Raw genomic sequence first — 10624 nt, forward strand, 5'->3', positions numbered from 1 at the left:
TATATAAGATAACATATGTGAATGATAGGTGAACATTCCTGTCCTCCCCAACCACTCTCACCTGTTGCTTCTTCCTAGTGCAGATGTTTGGTTCAAGTTTGATCAAGTCTGAAGCCTCTCATGATGGAGCTTGTTCCCCCTGTCACCTTTCAGGGCACTGAACCTGTCCCTGCCAGTCTGCAGATGGAGTAGGAGCCTTCCTCTCTTGCCAAGTCTCATGTCTCCAGCCTCCTCCATCTCTGTCATTCAGCCCTGAATCCATTACAGCCTCTGGCCATCCCTCTTTTGGTGTGGCACAGGTTCAGTCTCTTGCCTCTGAAAGGTCTCTGTGCAGATCCTGTTAGTCCTCCTGGATGTGGCTAAACCTGCTCACCTCCTGTGGCAGCTCCTTCAGCTGGCAAGTCAGTTCCTCAATCAGAGGATGTTTCCATTACTCCCAGTCCCAGAAGCACCAGGTACCCCCTGTAGCCTGAGTCTTGGGTGGCCAAACCCTCCCTCTGAACCTACCTGATCCTCCAAAGATAATTTCTTCAGTTTGTGATCTGGACCATGTCCTTGTCATGTCCAGTTTTTCAGCAGCCACTTGCTCTCCAAAGCACTTTTTGAGATACTTCTACACCCGGTTCTGTACAAGGTGCTGGGTCTGTTAATTAGACAACTATGTTCCTGAAGAGGTGAGCCCTCATGAAGTTCATCAAAGGGAAATGCCAAGAATTGTACCTCAGGAGGAATAACCCCAGGCACCAGGGTGGGCTGAAGCACTTATATGTCTGAAGCTATTATTATATTAGTTGAAGTAATATTTTTTATTTAAAAGAAAAAAACAAGCAACCTGAAAAAAATCTGAAGAAATTAAAAGCAGTTGCAAGACTATTCATCACAGTAGATTGGATGGTCTGAAAAAAACCCCCCAAATGTCACATCAACATTCCTGATTATATTAAGCCCCAAAAAGATGTTCTCATGATAGTTACTGTGCCACAGATAACAAAGTGAGTCAGAAACTTGAAATACATCCAGAAATGAATGGGGGGGGGGTGGGGGGGTGGAGGCAGGAGAGTGTCCAAACCAAAAATTAAAATAAGGGTTAGTTTTCTCCCATCAGCTCATTAAATTGGATATTTTGGCTGCAGTTGTATGACAGCAACTTGACAACTGTGAAAGGGACAGTTTCAGTACATTTATCCTCAGTATTGCCTTAGCTTGTTAGATTCCTGGAGAAAGTAAACCAGGTCCCAGTTTTCTAACATATTTCATCCCCTAATTTAACCTCTCTGAAAATATTTTCCATTTCTTTCAGTGTCATGATCAATGAACTTTTTTTTTTTTGGATGGTCATTTCAGAGAGCTGGAAACACTGCTGCATGTGAAGTTGTTTCCCAGGGAACCCTCTGCAAGGCTTCTCTGAAACTCAGTCTATCAATCACAGTACGATAGCTTTTTTTATAACCCACCATGCAAGACTAAGCAGCCAGATGGCCTTTATTCTCTCTCAGCTTTAAATGGACACCTATCAGTTTGTAAAGCAGTGACTCTGAAAGGTCACGATCAAATTTAAATACCCCACTCTATTATTCTTACCAAAACTGTGTTTCATGCTAATGAGGTCTAGAGTAATGAAAGAAATTTATTCAAAATTTACTTGTATTGCAGGTGCAAAAAGGGTGATGACAAATTCTGTTACAAAACAATTTGGCCTTTGGTACCTCTAAATGACCTACCACATGTAATGAAAATTGTCATTATGTTCCCATCATCAAGCAGAGTCGCTGGTTGAACAAAAATTATAGCAGTTTTTATGGTTTTGTTTAATGTTAAGTATTCAGACTCTTTTCTCTATGTATCTACCTATTAATTGCGCCATTAATTGGCCTATAGATTCTTGCATTTCCTTTCTTTTCATTTTCAGAAGAAACTGGTGAGTCTCTTTGACCTCAAATCCTCTACCACTTTATCAGTACTTCTCTTCTTCTCTGCCAGTTGATCATCTCCAATTACAGCACTGATTGCAGATTTTTAAAGGTCGCAGTAAGAAATAGCATTCAGGTGTAGCAAGACTGGTTGGCCAGCAAACTAAACGGGGATAATATCTTTCCAAACATAACTTGCAACCATTATGAAGTAACCTATTAAATTAATCGTATTTAAAATTCTATGCTGTCTTATATTTCAACAGAATAATGCCTAAAGTATATTAAGTGACAGCCTATTCCTTGCAAATAGTTTTTGTGTATGTACTTGAATGGTGCCAAACACAGACAGTCCTTGGTCCCCCATTTGATCCCGTCTGCCTACTACAATAAAAGGACCATACCTTCTATGATGATGTTCCAATTTCATAGTAATGGTAGCTTTTGCCCAGAAGTACTTGGAATCTGGTCCATTCCTTCTTCAAAGTTTGCTTTTATTTTAGATTAAGATGGTAATGCTAAGTGATAAAAGCCCGATTTCTCCACTCCTTTTATTCTAGTCGTATATACCTGGTGACTTCAAAGACTACCATCAAATTTTTATGAGAATCCATCTCCAGGAAGACAGTGACAAATTATATACACAATCTAATTTGATTTCACAGGCAGGAATGTCTCAGGTGCTAGAATTAGTGTCAAATCCAGACAGCTTCAGACTTCACCGGCACCTCCAAACAGAGGCAAAAAAACCAATTTAGTTGGAGACAGCAGGCAAAAAACACTGAGCTGCTGTGTTATATTGTATGCTCAACTTTTCCAGAAGTAAAACTAATTTAGAGTATTGGTAGAATGTAGTAAATATCCTGACCTTGGAATAAGAAGAGTACTTCAAGGAAAAATACCTGGGTGTCTTTTCACAGCTATCGATAGCAGAACCACACTTCATAGAGAGGAACTCACACTTCTATGACATAGGCTGTCTCCCGCCCCTTTTCAGGTATCTACTTAAAGAGGAGACAAATTGAGCTCTATCTTTCCCTGGCCATGATCACCGGCTCTCCAGCAAGTGACACTAGCAGCTGGGTAACACACTGGAAGCCTTAGGAGAAGAGGGTGAGATATCTCCTCTAAAGGAGGCAACTCCGACAAGATCTTGGCTCCAGCTGTTGTTAAAACTATTTTTTCAAAACAGCAGAGATGTGGCAAGTGAGGCACTAAAACAGAGATAAGAACTCAGAAAACTAAGAGTAACTTCTACTACTTAAAAGGCGAAAATGAAAAATACAACTTTTATTTTCAGATTATCTTCAAAGACTAAAACTCCAATGTATTTCCATTAACCCTTAAAAGCTATTGACAAATCTGCAAAAAAGAATCTCCAGACTAGTCAGTGTAAATATCTGCAGATACAGGGAGATAGGTGAAGTTTCTAATACCTCTTTTAAAAATTATTTTATTATATTTGTATCTATTCTATAGAAGTGCTTGAGGCCTTTAAAGGAAAGAAAGCCTTGTAGCTGTCTCCGTACACATTTAATAAAGTCATCTGTTACCTTTTGGTCATATTTCATGCCTTGTCTTCCTATCCATTTCCATTTCCTACCAGTCATTACTCCCTCTCCCTTCCATGAACATAAAAAAAATTTGAGGTACTGCAGCAGTAATGAACCCACATTAAGGGTGATAGCAAGTCAGTGCTCAAGCCAGCATTCTACCCTATTCACTTTACTGGTGCAGCTCCAACACTACTGCCACAGTTCCTGGAGAGAAACAAGCAATTCAAGAGAACAACTAATCATATGCCTATTAACTTGCTCAACCATCCTCCTGTAGCTCTCTTTTTCCTAGAGTAGCCTTTTTTGACTAAGATGGTAAACTTACAGATGCTGAAGTTGAAGCAGAAACCAGTCTCACCTTCCAGCAGTCAGTACTAGGCAAGCAAACACAGCGGAAGCTATACCATAAGTATTTAATTGCAAATAGCCTTAAATTAACATTCTTGAAAATAATTTTCAGTGAGCTTCAATTCTCCCAGTTACCATAAATATGTTAGTTTTCTCTCTAAGCATGTTGCAGCATGTCACTTGCAATAGGCAGTCAGCAGTACAGCTGCAGTTACCTTTCAGGACACTCATTACCAGCCACTATCTGTTTCATTTCTGCATGGTCTTCTGTTCATTCATTCTCCAGGCTGGGAGACACTGTGATGAATTGGAGCCTGTTAGAAACTTCTGATGAGGCTTCTCTTGCATATTCTGTCCCTGCACATCAACTAGGACAGACGCTAAGATTGAAAAACTGTTCTTATGGCTAAATTATTTCACCTCCTGAATCATATGCTAAGTCAAGATAAAACCAGTAAGAGCAGAAAATTGCAAAAATTTCCAAATAGCTTTCATAAGAATAACTGTGATCAAATTCAGGAGCAAAGCATATCTTGGTTTAGGAATTTTCATTATTCCATATTGTGAGTAAAATTTTACATAAGCGTGGGGATGTCCATCAACACCGCAAAGAAACATAAAATGGGAAGCTGCTTTCAGCCTGTGCTAGCAGACACATAGTGCCAATACGTGCATAGTAAATAATGTCAAATAATAGAATAGCAATCAATACACAAATTCAAAGGATAGAGAATAGGATGAGGATTTTTTTTACAATAGATTGAAAGTAGGAACAATATGAAAAATCCAAGAACAAATATCACTTTTACTGACTTTGGCACATAGAGTAGCCTGGGCAAATGCGATTCTAACGCCTGCTTGATACAAATGCCATTTATTAACACTGTGTTGAAAGAAGGCACTTTCCCTACAAAACCTTCTGTAGGCTGCTCAATGTATAGGTGGATTCATCAACATGCATTAAATAAATTGTCTAATTATGATAAGAAGTGTTTGCTGACCCTTAGAAAGCTACCTATCTCTTTAGTTTGTGTTTCAGACAAGCAGCTCAGAGGGCAGCAGAACTAGTGTAGCTGCAGATAATGGAAACGGACTTGAGTAACTAGGCAGAGGCATGGCTAAATAGCTTTTAAATGAGATTGGAAGTGTGGGAGGGAGGAGTGTAATAGAGGTCGTCTCAGAGAGAGTGCATTGCTGAGTGAGGTGCAGGAAGGAGCAGCTCCTGCAAGTTTAGATTAATAGTTGGAAAGACGTTTTTCTCTCTCTCTGGTTGACTGGAGATTAACTCTGAGAGTGCTGGTGTTTCTTATTTTAAAAACATCATCAATAAATACTCTTTAATTTTCCTCTCTCTTCCTGCTTTTCTACCCCATATGAAGCTATATGCTTTTCACCTTCAGAAATAAACAAAATCCATCATTATTGTTCAATGGCCTAACTCGAGCCCTTCATGGGAACAAGAACCCATAGAACCTCTCACCAGCCAACGGAGTCAGTTGCCATGAGTGTAATTAGTTTTGCTTTGCCCTGTTACATAGCAAGACCAGTGAAAAACTTTTGAAAAAATAAGTCTGGGTCAGAAAGGGAAGAGTCCAGATTTTGGGCTCCTTGATCTTTGAGGGTATCTCGTCAAGATGCAGGATCTCCTCTTCCTAGTCTTTCAGTTGGATTTGTGTCCCACTTAGAGAAATCTCCCTATGGAGATTCCTGTCACTTACTATAAATTATGGAGAAAATCACAGACCTACTCCTTGGAAATACTGGAAACATGCAAGAGCACAGGCCAGAACAACCTACAGAAGGTGACCATGCTTGGGCAGAGGGTTGGGCTAGATGATGTCCAGAGGTCCCTTCCCACCTCAGCCTCTCTGTTTTTGAAAATCTCAAAAAATGTATTGGGTCTGATGGCTGTATTTTGGGTGACCAGAGGAGATAAGTCCAAACCATTGAAGTTATGCTACTCCTGAAGAATATTCTTTATAAAGAAAAGTCCTAAATAAACTATTAACTGATCTTTTTACTCACCATCAAGAACACCTCAGCTTGTTGAGGTTTCAGGAAAACTAGGCAAGGAAAACAGCTGCAAATAGTTGTTTTCTTTCTAATTTCTTTTTTAATGTCAGTTCTAATATGGAAACATAAAAGAGATCCCTCTTGTCAGGAAGTACTGAATAAAAGTCTACAGGGTTGAGTAACAATCACACTCCAGTCTTCTATAGAAGAGAAAAGCAATGTGACTGGGATGGGAAAGAAAGAAGTATAAGAACAGGTGCAATGATTGGATATCTTACTGATATTACTCTTTCATGAAGAGATGAGGTGAATTCTGGAAAATTACAGTTAAAGTTTGGATTTGTCAACAGCAAAACTATTTAGTGAGCAGGTCTCATAACACCACACTGTGAGAGCAACTACTGTCGCAGTGGAACTGTTATTAAATCTCATGAGATTTTTAGTGGCAATCTGACTTGAGAGCAGAATTGGAAGTGGAAACTGTCTTAATCCTCTTCTTTTCATAAGAAAAAAAAATCAGATGTCATTTGGATTTTGTACCAATTCTTAGAGAATTCTTTGGTGCAATACTTGCTGCATTCTCATTATTAAGTGGTCACAGAGTTTGGCAGAACATCTCAGAACTTTAGTACCCAGTATAAGAGTAAGAAATTAATGTGCAATGGATTTTAATTGTTTATTTTAAGCTTAATCTTAGCTTTTTAGTCTTGCACTACAGGCCCCATGAATGACTGCTATGACTTTTTTTTTTTAGGGCACAAAGTGTGTAAGAACTGATGTTTGGTCCAGAAGATGCACACATTCATGCTTGTCTTAAAACATTTAGACAATGACCATGAAAGAATACTCCCATATTTAGTCCATGACTAGGACCTCAAAAGACAAGATAGCCTCTGAACATCTGAAAGCACAGACAAATGTAACAGCATGGCAGATGTCATGCTTCCGGTTGTACTGCCTGATGATATGCAAATCTAGCCCCATACTGTATGTATTACATGCTAATGGATGATCATAAATGCTAGAAGAAAAATGTCACTGTGTCACTTTCAGGATAATTGCTATGGAGCAGGGCTGATTTCCTTGAAATTTGGACTCAAAGCTCTTTGATGAATGGATTGAAGATTTCATTTTTACCTACAATATAGAGAATCTGGATGTTTACTCTTCATTTTCCGTGTTTCTATTCTCCAAAGGAATAACAACAACAAAAATACCTTTTCTGCCTGCAGAATTTGAAAGGATAAGAAGACTTTTTGCTATCTTAAATAGTCCTAAAAGTTTCTCATTTCTCAAAGCACTGTCCTCTGGGGTAAAATAAAGACATTTTCAGAAAAACAACTATTTCTCCTTCCTGTTTCAAAGCCAGCATTTCTACTAAACTCTGAAATGGACCCTGTACAAGGATGAAATAATCCCATAAAATTATTTTCAAAGGTGGTGTAATTTTTGATGCAGTTTTCATAGCTTCAGTGCAAAGAGGATGGAACAGAAATATGCAGAGATTGAGTAAAAATCTTGTGGAAAAACTGAAGCTCAATGATGCCACTTTCCAGCTTGATAAGCCCAAAGAGTATATAAATAATGAAACATTTTATTCACCTTCTGGCTACACTTGTTCTAAACTTGCATCTGTTACCTTGAAAAGGTTTATTTTTTACCAGCAAAGAAGAAAGCTGAAACTGTCAAATAGCATGAGGATACCAGCAGCTTCTACTTGCGTGAAAACACAATCAGTTTTGAAAACAAAATTAACCCAAAAAAGTTCACAAATCATTTTATAGCTGGCTTTCAGGTAAGAACTCAGGACTGAAGGTGTTGTCATCTTCTTGGACAAGGTTTATAAATTCTGACATAAATACAATCCATGTATTCAGGGAGTTCTTTGATGTTGCCAGATTTGAAAATTCATATCATTTTTGGTGTTCTGTCAGACCTTATTTGCAAAGCCTCCACAAGTTCCAAAATTTACTAGATCTTCTGTCCCATCAAGAATATTTGATTATTTCTCCCATGTTTTTGAATACATGGGATGCTAAATCAAGGCTATCTAGGAGGCAGGCATGGCTCTGCTTCCACTTCTCCTGACATGGGCTTCTGTGCATAAGGCCAGGAAAGAGTCAATAACCAACAGTTTCCACAGGAGATGAAGAGGGAGCAAAAATAGCCAAGTGCTTTGGGGCAACTCTACTATGAATTTTCTCCTCTTACCTGAAGATTGTCATGTTATTCTGCTCACAACTTCAGAGAAGCAGAGAAGAGAAAAATATGCTGCAGTGGTTATTCTAGACTGGGTTTTCCATTAATGAAGTCTTCCATGGGCTGAACGTTACAGATTATAACCCGGCTGAAAGCCAGCATTGTGTGGACAGGGATGGTGTGGATGGGTAAAAGGTTGAAAAGATAGAAAACACATAAAAATGAAAAACAGATCATATAAATAGACATATGTGAAATTTATGGGGACCAGACTGATGAGCAAAGTGGTCATAAGCTATTTCCATGCTTTGTTCTTCTCCACACCAGCCCGAAGAGTCTCAGAGAGGTGACTGTGTGCCATGTTTAGTAAGGAGGAGAAACACAGCACATGCTCCCCTCTTTCTCGAAACATCTTGGAAGAAAATTTGTTTCCTGGAGCACTCCCTTGGGCATTGATTGGCCCACTTCAAGAATTCGTTATGACAATAAGACTGAGATCTAAGGGAAGACTCTGGGTTTTGCTCACTGAAAGAAGACTTGGCAAGTCAGGGTTGGCTTCAAACATGGCAATGCTTACTGACCAACCAGTAGGAGCAATATACAAACCCCTGTGCAAATTTGTTCACATCCATGCCTCCAAAAGCCTCTACTCTACAGGGTTCTTGTTTAGCCTTGTAAAGACTATATAACATGACATTCTGGGAGCGAGATGTTGTGAATAAGTGGTTTCGGTTGCTTAAAAAAATCACTGGTGAGTTATCAGCAAAAACAGGTTTAATATAAATTTGCAGAAGCACAATGCAGTTCAATGACAATGTTAATTCTATTACTTGCTATATAGATAAATGATTGTAGAGAGCTTTTAATCTGATTTTAGTTTGCATGCTTTATGAGGAGACCAGGCACTAAAAAGGGTAAGGAGAGAAAAGAGTAAGGGAGACTCTCCCATTGAGTCACAAGGTTCAGAACAGACCTCCTTGCTAAACTTAGTCGCAGACTGGAACAATGGTTTAAGTCTAAAGGAATTAACAACACTTAATCATAACAATATCCAGTCAACACCATAATAACACTACTTAATCAATAGACTAACACTTAAAAAATTATTCAATAGAATTTTCCATAAGCATAACAGTAATTTAGCCAGAAGTCTAACTTAACCATAAGTTCAACTTAAGTTCTAATATTTAATTATAAAATTTATTATGAATCTAAAAAGGCGACATTCATAATATGCATAAGAAGTAAAGACATAAAGAGACATAAAGAAGTATTTGCAAAGGTATACCTATGAAAAATTTTCCTCAAGTTCATTGAAATACTTGAAATACAGAAGCCTTTGCATCTTTTCAATGGGCAAAGGGGTGAGCTTCAAGAAGTGGAGGTTTTGGCCCAGGCTTCATCATCAGCTTTCAGCAACAGTCCTCCTAATACAGCAAACTGGAGATTTGCTGAGCTCCAAGAGTTGTCTCATTCCCAGTATGACACCCCAGAAGAGCTCAAAGAGCTTCACTTAGCGTGATTGTTTGCAGAGTCTTAAGATGCTGGGCTTTAGTTATCAGTAAATTTCCATCCTGGCCACAGTCTGAAACTGGAATTTTCCTCAAAAAGTTCAGTAACAAAATTATTATGTCACTCAATCTGTTCTTCAGACAGAAAAATAAAGTCTCAAGGCTACTTATTAGAAAATGAGCTCATTAAACCCCAGAAGTTCTGGGAGCACAGTTTCTAATAAGTTCAAAGGGAGGTAACTGCCCAGGTGCCATTAATTAATCAAAGCTGAGGCCTAATGAGCATTCCTGAGACCATAGTGTGGTCAGGAGGGGGGAGGTATGGGATGTGGTGGTGAGGGATGCATCACCATATGAAGCTGTAGAAGTTACTTTATGATCACGATATTTCAGCTGCTGATTTAGACAAAGTGGGATTTTTGACAGGGAAGGGTTTTATCTAAGTTCCTTATTAAAAACTTAGAGAAACTTATGTGATGGGAAGAAAGTTGATATTATCTGAATTCTTTATTGAAAATGTAAAAAGGATAGCTGTGCTCTGTGGTGTTTGTTCCAGAGCATAAGCATATGTAAAAGGAGGCATTATTAACAACGGAAAATTACACACAGCGCCATCCCCACTCATGCTACTGAAACTCAACCCATCTTAAAGGCAGGTTGTACTGAGTACTGAAGCCTAATGGAGCTGGAGGTTCTCAACACCATGAAGGATACCCATCATGGGCATGGAAGCAATTTCACCTGAGTCTACCATGGCATAGAGTTGATGTGGCTTTGCTGCACAAAGCAAGTGCATAGGGCTATGTGAAGGTCTTCCTCTTGTACTGCTGCTCTGGCAGCTTGCGGGAGTTATGAGAAACCCATTTGGGGTTCATTTATGTACCTTAGGAAAAAGACTCTTCTCTACTGGCTTTTGGTGATCCTTACTCAGCACACTGTTTGGTAGTGGCAATAAGCCATGATTCAGTCAATAGAGATCGAACTATTTAAAATGACCGAGGTCGAATTAACGAAATCATGAGACTCGACTTTTTCCCCTGGATAAGGGTAAGAAAACTGACCACAGGGAAGAAGGATGTAACTATGT

General features: G+C 38.9%; 1 long non-coding RNA gene across 1 annotated transcript; it reads left to right on the plus strand.

The window, feature by feature from the left end:
* The first annotated feature begins 2944 nt into the window (after positions 1-2944).
* Positions 2945-6773, plus strand: LOC116783381. Its single transcript, XR_004355658.1, has 3 exons — positions 2945-3116; positions 5500-5616; positions 6582-6773. It is a non-coding gene; the product is annotated as an uncharacterized LOC116783381 (long non-coding RNA).
* The last annotated feature ends 3851 nt before the right edge of the window (positions 6774-10624 follow it).

This window comes from Chiroxiphia lanceolata, chromosome 2 (assembly GCF_009829145.1).
Source record: "Chiroxiphia lanceolata isolate bChiLan1 chromosome 2, bChiLan1.pri, whole genome shotgun sequence".
NCBI lineage: Eukaryota > Metazoa > Chordata > Aves > Passeriformes > Pipridae > Chiroxiphia > Chiroxiphia lanceolata.